General features: G+C 39.3%; 1 long non-coding RNA gene across 1 annotated transcript; it reads right to left on the reverse strand.

The window, feature by feature from the left end:
• Window positions 1-381: 381 nt before the first annotated feature.
• Window positions 382-990, reverse strand: LOC133015919 (uncharacterized). The gene is made up of 3 exons (XR_009681541.1): window positions 906-990; window positions 693-786; window positions 382-601 (listed from the first exon to the last, which is right to left on the reverse strand). It is a non-coding gene; the product is annotated as an uncharacterized LOC133015919 (long non-coding RNA).
• Between the last annotated feature and the right edge of the window lie 9,679 nt (window positions 991-10,669).

Raw genomic sequence — 10,669 nt, forward strand, 5'->3', positions numbered from 1 at the left:
CCTCGCGGACCGATCGCGACGTGTGATCTAATTAGCATATGAATCGGAGTCCAGCCGCTGGCTAGAACCTCTCTCTACTCACCATTGGAGGAAACCACAGACCCTTGAAACTAATGTCACTCGTGATTGGTTGGTAGAAGTGTTGCTATTGGTCACCTTATGGGTCATTGCAGTGCACACGTGGGGTCACAGCATTCCGCACGTGGGGTAAGCCCCTCCCACACAATATTTATAATAAAAATGTATATATTAATATTTATTATTATTTATAAGTAAGCCTTTACCAAAAGCACTGCAGTTAATTAAAACTAAACATTCATGTGATGCTTGATGTTATAGGTGAACATATTGTACAGGGAACAAATGTGAACAAGGTATATGTGGAGTGAAAGCTTTATTTACATACAGCAAAAATATTGTACAAAAACTCAGATGAGGCTTGAAATGTTTCTCTGCAGCCTCTGGGTCATGACTTCTTTGTGGGACTCTGTCTGAATCTTCTCCAGTGTGTAGACGTCTGTGGTGTGTAGCTGTGAGATCAGTGTAGCTTCCAGTCTTATATGAAGTGTGGGACACATGTCATCTGTCCCGCTTCAATCAGCTGTAAACACATTCAGTAAAATTAGCACAGTTCAATGACAACATACACTTTTACATGTAACTGGAAAATTATTTAATGAATATAACCTTACCCTCTTTCTTCTCCGACAACTCCTCAATGCTGATGTAAGGTCTGGTCGGATCATACTGGCTCATAGTGTGTCTTTGTACGTCATGGACAGGCAGCTGGAAAACAACACATGTAACATGACTTTATTATTAATAAACGGAAATAGCCGCGCTGCATCACCGTTGGAAGATCCACAGCAAAAAAACACCAAAACAATTCATAAACAGTTACTTACATTCAATGGCTTAATTTTCTGCACTTTAAATCCGGACTTTCAGCGTCTCAGCCTAACGCCTCTTTGTTTGTTTGTGTGTGTGTGTGTGGGGGGGGGGGGGGGGGGCTGAGGCTGTGAAAACATACAGAAAAAAGTCACGTTGATGAAAAAACTTAACGAGAACAAACTGTTACATCTAAGTAATTCATACATATTTACACATGCACTAGATCTGCTCCAGCACTCGATGCTGTATTCGTATTTTAGCAACTTTCTCGCTATCCCAAAGAGTGGCGGACATGCTTTCAGATGTAGGGTTAGCTTAGTGGTTAGCATGGCGGCTCTAGCTCACCGTAACTCAGGGACTGTGCATCCGTCTTCTCCGCCTCGACTCGTCCACACCGGCCCCGCGGCTCTGCCTCCACACGCACTCATCTTCTCCTCCAGGGAACAGCGTCGTGTCGACTTCAGCAAGTTATTTACCCCGAAAACAGAGTCACTCGTACGGGACAAGCTAAACACGACCCGCTTCCTGTCTGCGGGACACTCGACGCTGCTGCACGGCGTTTACGAGGCTCTGATTGGACGAGTCCATCAGCTGATGACGCGAGCGGGTGACGTGAGCAGCGGTTACTTCATATGGGATAAGTATTTGACTGAGGCCAGGTTTATTTTTTGTGGTGTTTAGTACATTTACACACATGATTCACGCTGTTCTGTGTTCGTAACCTTATAGTTGAATGCACTTATTGTAAGTCGCTTTGGATAAAAGTGTTGACTGTTTTAATGGAATACTGAGAAAGTTTAATAACAACAATTAGACAATTGAAGTTCAAATTATGAAGGAATTTAAGCTCTATATTGTGTCTTCTTTATATTTAAAATAATAATCAAACTGAGTGGAGATGTATGTTGTAGCCAAACAGCCGGCTGCTGTGTTTTGTCACTGTGCAGTCCATGGGGGATTAAATATTACACTGAAAAAATAAATAATTAAATCAATGAATGTTTCATAGCAATTTTGAAAGTAGTGGTGAAAAGGTACCATTTATAATTCATGGAACAGCTTAGTTTGCCATTGACATGTGAATTTGATGCCAGTATTTTGGGAGGACAGATATTTTTATGGAAAGCCAGTAGAAGTTTGGAGCTTACAGGACACAGATGATCATACCCAGCATCATTTCTTTGCTGGTAGAGGTGTGGTTTACACTTCCTCTGTGCATTTAACCAGCACAATTGAAAAAGTGACTGTAATCATGCCACTCTGTACAGTTGTTGAGATTTAGGATTGTTTTGGATGACAATAAAAATTTGAAATAAAGTGCATTGTTTCATTTCTTTTGACTGCATTGACCTTTGTTCGTGGTATACAATATAATTCATTATAGCACACTTACTTACTTAAGAACAATTTAAAATTTCAGGTTTAATATTTATTTTAAGCCTGGTTTACTCAGCCAGATAGTTTGTTGGTGCCTCTTACACATTGGTGTTATCTGCTCTCAGGGAAACTGATTTGCATTTGTGAAGCTCAGAGCATTGTCATTTGCATGTGAAAGCGTCCTCTAGGAGTTGGAGCAGGGGGGGTCAAATCTCAACAGCTCACAGGCTTGACAACTGCAGGAACCCTGAGCGTTTCCTTTGCTGCCTGCAGATACGTGTGAAAGTCGTTAACCGAAGGATGTGCCAACACTTCTCTGCGACACAGATTGACACAAACGCTTCTTTTCATGCAGTGTACTGTGGTATAAAAGTGAACTCCCCCCCTCCCCTTTCATTCCCCCTGGACCATGGATGTTGAAAACATTAATGAACTGAAACTAAATGAACTGAACGTAAAGAATTAAATGTAACTTAATGATTGAACTGAGAAAAGAATATGGTTGTGCATTATGTATTTTTTAATTCTATTTATTTTGTGGTTGGAAAGAAAAGGGTGCGATACATAAATATAACTTAAAACGTACCTGTGTGTCCTGGTCGTGGAATTCACACATCAAGCTTCTGCAAAATTGACTAGTCCACAAAATAATCTGGATAAATCCTATTGGCTTGACATAAATTTAGTGAAAGTAGAGTAACCACATTTACACTTACAAAGCATTTAAACTTTTCATCTTTAGAGCAAAATTGTGTCTTTACACAATGTTCAAGGGCAAATTAGAGCTGCAGAGAGACAAAGCTGAGATTGTCCCAAAAATATGACACAGTATAAACACACAGGCATATCGATATTTGCAAATGGCAATAAAAAAGCAAATTTAAGAAGACATTTATCAACAAATAGAGAAAATACCCTGAGAATCAAGAATGTTTTTTAACATGTGACCTTCACTGTGACTTTAAGGACTAATAGTATGCAGCTGTTTTACTGGAATACTTAGTTTTTCTTAAGGGGGAAGAAATTTACCTTATATTACTTCTTAGATTTATATGTTTGGACATACACTTCATATAATTACGATTTAAGTGGAAGGTCATCTGAGTTTTGGGAAATTGCTTTGACCTCAGAGCCAAATGTGACATTTAACAGAAACATGCAATATGTGCGTAGACGCTGTGATTTTCAGGCGACTACCCCAATGGCCACTTAACGCTCTTTAGGGCAGAGATGCTTTAATTTCATAAATAAATTAAATAAAATGTGACAATGCATTAACCTCAGTGAACCCTTTGACATTTCAAATGAGTGAGTCACTGTTCTTCTTTTAGTTTTCTTACTCTCGCTCTGCACATGCACACATACACACACTTTGTGGCAAGGGACACACAAGCTCAAGGGCAAAATGTGCATACATACCTCATATTAGATATTCTTTACAGAAGACATTGGCTTGTTTTCTTGAAGGAAATCGGAGTGAACCCTGTGGCACAAATGTCCTTGAAGCCATTTTCTGGTACAGAGAGCGAGAGAGAGACTCCTGCAACAGATTGAAACCATCAGGTCCAGCAACAGAATCAAAGTCAAAACTGGGATCTTTCATTGATTTGCCTATGACCGTAGGTTGTGTCTCACTCATTCCCTTATTCCCTCACCCCATCCACTCTGCCTCTTCTGGAGTGTTTGTGTTCGCAAAAGAGCACATTGTTGTGTATTGATACTTGTGACACACTTTAAAACTCTCCAGTGAATAAGGCTACATCCATACTACGTTTAACTCAACTCTGCTACAGATACTCCGGGGTTTTAGAGACGCTAAAATAGAGTAAGGTAATGCTTATCCAAGCAATCTGCAGCTAACAACCAAATGCTTCCTGTATTACATCAGCAAACCCATGCCTAGTATACGTGAGTTGTCACATGATGTGGGATTTAAGGTGCAATAAAGGTGATAAAACTGATACAGAGCCAAAACGCTTGTAAGGATTGTTTTTTTAAAGGAAAATGTAGTAGTATGCATGTAGCATAAGAGGACATATAAAGACGCAGCTTCTATACTGCAAATCCTGTTGTCTGTTTCTCTTTTTTTGTAGTGCACATTCATTAACTGTGATACTGCAAACCAAAGTCTTTCTTGTAGGAAACACTCAACTCAACTGACTTGAAAAGTGACCGAGTCAAGTTTGGATTCACAGCACTTACTCTAACAGATTCCAGTGGTGTTGGTCTCACAGCAGGGGAACAGACTGAAAACACTTGATGCTTCACAAATCACATCAGCGGTGGGACAATCCACTTCTCTGCTGTAAATAGGTCAGCTCTTAAATGCACTTCAAGGTTGTGCTGAAAAAGCTTTCCTGGATTAGTCTGGGATATTACTTTGTAGAGAGAAGGACTTTGGGAACAGAGCGCCGTCAATCGAGTCTGTAAAAGTGGTACTGCTTTGAGTTAGGTGGATTGGAAGAAGAGAATAACCTTTTCTGACAAGCTCTCTTCAGCATGTCTAATTAAATCTAATAAGTAAAATAATCCAGTGATGGTTGTATTAACATTCATAACTTAACAGCCACCTTTCCTTATTCTTCACCCATGACGTGGTTGTGGTACTTAGAACGGCTGACAGTCAGTAATTGTAAGGCATGTGGATGGGTGAGCAATTGTATGTGTTCTTAGTGTGTGCATGTGTGTGTTTGTGTGTGTGTTGGGGGGGGCTTTTGGGTACACATGATACAATGATAAACTACATGGAACTGTAGGAAAGAGGACACACACAGTCTAAAATAAGTCAGTTATTTTGCCAACGATAGCTTTGCTCTTGGCTTCTGTTTTGGGCCAAAGAGCGTTATTACTGCGTGGGAGATAACAGGAAAACACACACACACAGCAACATGAGGGGAGAACTTCAGAGGGGGAAATTGCTGAGTTCAGTAGGATTCAGGCTGTTGTAAAGTAATGATTAAGGGAGATGTAGCAGCCTGGGGGAAAGACCTAAAGACTCAGTGATGACCAACACAGATTTCAAGTCAATTCAAATCTATTTTATTTGTACAGCACCAAATCATAACATACATTATTTCAAGGCACTTTGCATAGTAAGATGTTACAAAATGAGAGAAAAACACAACATTTCCCACAACAGGCAAACACTTTGGTGACTGTGGAGAGAGGTGAAAAAGAGGAGATAGGGAGGAGAGAGGGGGAAGAGAGACGAGAGAGAGACCATGAACAGTTTACTGGCCTAGTATGATTTCCCTTATACTTGGCCAAGTCAGCACAAATCACTAATGTGCTGTCATACATTTTTTATTCTGAAGAAGCGTGATCGACAATGGAATGTCCCAGACCAAATGGACATGGAGTCAATTAAACCCCCAGGATGCAAAACAGGCGGCAGCATGATGTACCATCAGCGGACAGAGAGGAGCAGGAGTTGTATGACATTCCACCTTTTAACAGTTCACACACTCTGACTGACTTCAAACAACACATTTCTCTCCTGTGATAACCTTCTATTGTACAGCCCAATTCTCCGTCCTGAAACAAGGCCTCAATTTAATGTGAACTAGTGTAAGCAAAAAAAACACCCAGCTCATTTCGCAAATTGATGTCCACAGATTCTGCTGCTACATAGAAGCGAGGATAAATACATGTCAAATATCAGCATGTGGATGCGGGAAGAACTTTAGTGAAGACGAATTCCATGAGCTCCTCTTATAAGACCCATGAGATGAAGGGATGAAGGCAGAGAGTTCCTGATCAAAAAAGACCCAACACACCTACTGCACTGAACATACTGTTAATGGTAGGATGAACAGAAAGCAGCCTCTGATACAGGGATATCAGTACTTTTGTTTAAACTCAGTCCAAGTGTTCTGTTTCAAATACTTATGAACACATCCATGTTTGCGTGTTTGTGTTTTGAGAGGTCCGAGTGAAATCCTCCTTTCATCCAGCTGCTCTGGCACGAGGGAAACACAACTACTGAACATATTCCACTGAAAACATAAAGGCTGATTCTGCCGCTGTAAGCTGCACTCTCAGCGTGTTTTATTTATGTGTATCATTCATTACCTCTTGCCATTGTGCACATCGACAGTATCCTGCACTCTGGGGTTTTCAGCCTTTACTCCTCAGCAGCTCCGTGCCTGGATTTAATTATGGGTCAGGTCTTATGATAACTGGATGAATCTATTCAGGAATTGATTTATAGATATTTGCAGGTCAGAAATCAGTTCAGGTTTGGGACGGGTTCAGAAAAAAAAATCCTTTGACCCAGTGTTTGGACTTTAGCTGACAATACAAATGTCTGAAGCTCAGGACACATCATCAAATATTTTAGTAAAGGAATCTTTAAGATCTGGCCTGACTGAAATGTAATTACAAAATGTAACTTATATTACACACTATATATACACTATGAAAAATCCTCACATTACTGAAGTTTATTACTTAGTGATGCCCAACTAACTGCTGGCTAATTGCATGCAATCTGAAGTGACCCCTGAAGAAGTGTTACATGATCAAAGTAAAGATGAATCAAGCCTTAGCTCCTTAAGAAAATTAATTCATTACAGCAACAGGGGCGAAGGCAAAGGATCTTTCTCTCCTTGTTTGCTCCATCCACAGACTGCATAATGCAGGATTAATCAATATCTAGTTCAAGGACAGGCGTCTGACAACACTGCAGCCTGAACCTGTTACTCCAGAGAGAAGCTCATATTCATTTGATCACCGCAAATATCCAAAGATTTGCTATTTCCGATGTTATACAAACAATCCTCAACCACAGGGTAAGACTGTGTATAATTTTGAGGGACACACCTGAGATGATCACTTCATTAACTTATTAACTTGCATATTTCCAGCCCACTGAAAGAGCCAAGCTTGACAGACAAAAGCAAATAAGAAGCTCTCCACTGCCACATTTATATATTGAACTCTACTGACAAACATGCATGACTTGAAATACTAATACTGTCTAATGAATAATTCCTGTCAAAGCTCTCCCATACCTGTTGAATTACTGAGTGGTGCAGTGCTGTGCAGCATGGACTTTGTAAAGTGCTCTTTGGATATTATGCTCTTTACAAGACCGAGAAGTAAACTAATAGTGAGAACAGCAGAGCACAAAACGGCGAAGATGACAATGATTAATGTGGCAAATTTGCTGGCATCTGCATTGTGCAGCTAATCCTTCAGAATTTACACCAAAAAAAAACAAAAAAACACATCCTTTACAATAAATGGCTTCAGAAGGTTTTTCTAAATATGAGGACAGCAACAAAGTAATGTTTTTTACCCCGGTTTTCTGAGTGAAGGCGCATTTTACATATATGCCATCCTGTTATTGTCTCCAATTTTCAAAACACTTCTTATCCAAATGCTATTCCTTTGCGGAGCGTGGAACCTGCCACAAGTCTTTAGGGACAGTTAATGTTTATTGAATTGGTTATTTGGGGTCTTACAGTGTAGATGGCAGATATCCTGGCCAAGACTCCATCTTCTGTTGGTTGTACGTAGTCAACTGCCCACCACTTTCTAAAAAAAGAAAAATGTCAACATGTCTCCTCACTAAACACAAACAGTGACACCTTTTGTCCGGGTTTTGGGTCCAGACAATATTTGAGCTAATCTCTTAACGGCCATCTGCATATAAATACAGAGGGATCCAATTAAAAAGCTGATGTTTCTATGTCCACACTTGAGATATTTTCTACAAAAACGTGTATATTAAGCATCTATCCAGACAATGGTTCTCTTTCTAAAAGAGATAGAAAAATGGTTGACCTGTGTCTTCTACAGGCCAGGCGCTCAATCGCTCTGTCGTGGAAGAATGTTCGTTGCCCCTCTCTAGGCCACTGGTTAAAAAACTTAACGTCGAGCTTGGCTCTTGAGAAGTTAACATATATAGTTAGGAAGAAAGCTTCTCAATTTGATTGTATCTGGGAGATGTTTTTGGACATTGTTAAGAATGGTGACATTGAAGAGGCATTGGAAATGTGAAGTGTCTAACCTGTTGTGAGGAATGTGTGCTGTACCATGTTTGTGACTGTATTGTATTTAACTTAAATATAAATATAAATTTATTTTTTTAGTTTTAATTTAGTTTAAACTAAATTAGTATTTTCATTGTAATTTTTTGTCCTTCTTGAATTTATGTTTTAATCATAACTTAGCAATTTTTGTGATATTTGTATTATTAACTGTCATTTTATACTGCCATATGTTCAGGTTGGGGAAGGTTCTTGTATGTATGTAATTGATGTAAATGTATGAAACTGTATAAAACCAATAAATATATGTTTAAAAAAAAAAAAAAGCTGATGTTTCTAACAGGTTTTCTCAAGGGCCAAAACCCTAGTAGCTCTGTAGCTCCCTTCTTTTTAAACCTCCTTTCTCAGAGCAACACATCAGGGAAACCTCAATTGGCCCCGTTGTGGGTAGAATTAAGCAGCTGGCAGGGTGCTGAACGCTGTTTAAACTCACCAAACGGCAGATTCCTTCCACCACACAGCCTTTTTTAACCCGCAAGATTACCCAGCCCACCATGAGGAAACCAACCTCCTCTTTAGGCAGCAGCAACAGCAGCTAATCCTTCAGAATTTATACAAAAAAAACCACATCCTTTACAATAAATGGCTTCAGAAGGTTTTTCTAAATATGAGGACAGCATCAAAGTAATGTTTTTTACCCCGGTTTTCTGAGTGAAGGCGCATTTTACATATATGCCATCCTGTTATTGTCTCCAATTTTCAAAACACTTCTTATCCAAATGCTATTCCTCTGCGGAGAGTGGAGTGTAACCTGCCACAAGTCTTTAGGGACAGTTAATGTTTATTGAATTAGTTATTTGGGGTCTTACAGTGTAGATGGCGGATATCCTGGCCAAGACTCCATCTTCTGTTGGTTGTACGTGATCAACTGCCCACCACTTTCTAAAAAACGAAAAATGTCAACATGTCTCCTCACTAAACACAAACAGTGACACCTTTTGTCCGGGTTTTGGGTCAAGACAATATTTGAGCTAATCTCTTAACGGCCATCTGCATATAAATACAGAGAGATCCAATTAAAAAGCTGATGTTTCTATGCCCACACTGGAGATATTTTCTACAAAAACTTGTATATTTAGCATCTATCCAGACAATGGTTCTCTTTCTAATAGAGATAGAAAAATGGTTGACCTGTGTCTTCTACAGGCCAGGCGCTCAATCGCTCTGTCGTGGAAGAATGTTCGTTGCCCCTCTTTAGGCCACTGGTTAAAAAACTTAACGTCGAGCTTGGCTCTTGAGAAGTTAACATATATAGTTAGGAAGAAAGCTTCTCAATTTGATTGTATCTGGGATATGTTTTTGGACCTTGTTAAGAATGGTGACATTGAAGAGGCATTGGAAATGTGAAGTGACTAACCTGTTGTGAGGAATGTGTGCTGTACTCGGTTCCATGTTTGTGACTGTATTTTATTTTACTTAAATATTTATATATTTATTTAATTTTTTTGTTTTTTAGTTTTAATTTAGTTTAAACTAAATTAGTATTTTCATTGTAATTTTGTGTCCTTGAATTTATGTTTTAATCATAACTTAGCAATTTGTGATATTTGTATTATTTACTGTCATTTTATACTGCCATATGTTCAGGTGGGGGAAGGTTCTTGTATGTATGTAATTGATGTAAATGTATGAAACTGTATAAAACCAATAAATATATGTTTAAAAAAAAAAAAAAAGCCTATGTTTCTAACAGGTTTTCTCAAGGACCAAACCCTAGGAGCTCTGTAGCTCCCTTCTTTTAAACCTCCTTTCTCAGAGCAACAAATCAGGGAAACCTCAATTGGCCCCGTTGTGGGTAGAATTAAGCAGCTGGCAGGGTGCTGAACGCTGTTTAAACTCACCAAACGGCAGATTCCTTCCACCACACAGCCTTTTTTAACCCACAAGATTACCCAGCCCACCATGAGGAAACCAACCTCCTCTTTAGGCAGCAGCAACAAGTCTGTCTTAATCTGTCTCTCGCATACACACTTGTAGAATCAAAACGATCAGTGAGGCTTACAGTTGTTGCACTAGTGCGTTAAAGCAGAGCAAGGCCTTCCACAGATGGTTTGTCATATGTTCAGTCCCTGGACATACTGGCGGAGACCGTGCATGCATGTTGAGAAAAATCAGCTTTCATCATGCAGCTCTCAAACAATGAACACAATAAAAAATGTTTTAATTAGTAATGCTTTCTTTAAATCATTTCACAGAGGCCTTTGTGATGCCTCTTGAATATCTTATGTGCTCTCACTACGAGTTGTTGTGTGGGGGAAATAAATTAAAGCATTTTTTCATCTGATCACTCAGAAATTCTCTTTGGTTCCAGTGATGTGTTGGTTGTCTTTGTTCTTTCCTTGTTTTGT

The sequence above is a fragment of the Limanda limanda genome, chromosome 12, assembly GCF_963576545.1.
Source record: "Limanda limanda chromosome 12, fLimLim1.1, whole genome shotgun sequence".
Lineage (NCBI taxonomy): Eukaryota > Metazoa > Chordata > Actinopteri > Pleuronectiformes > Pleuronectidae > Limanda > Limanda limanda.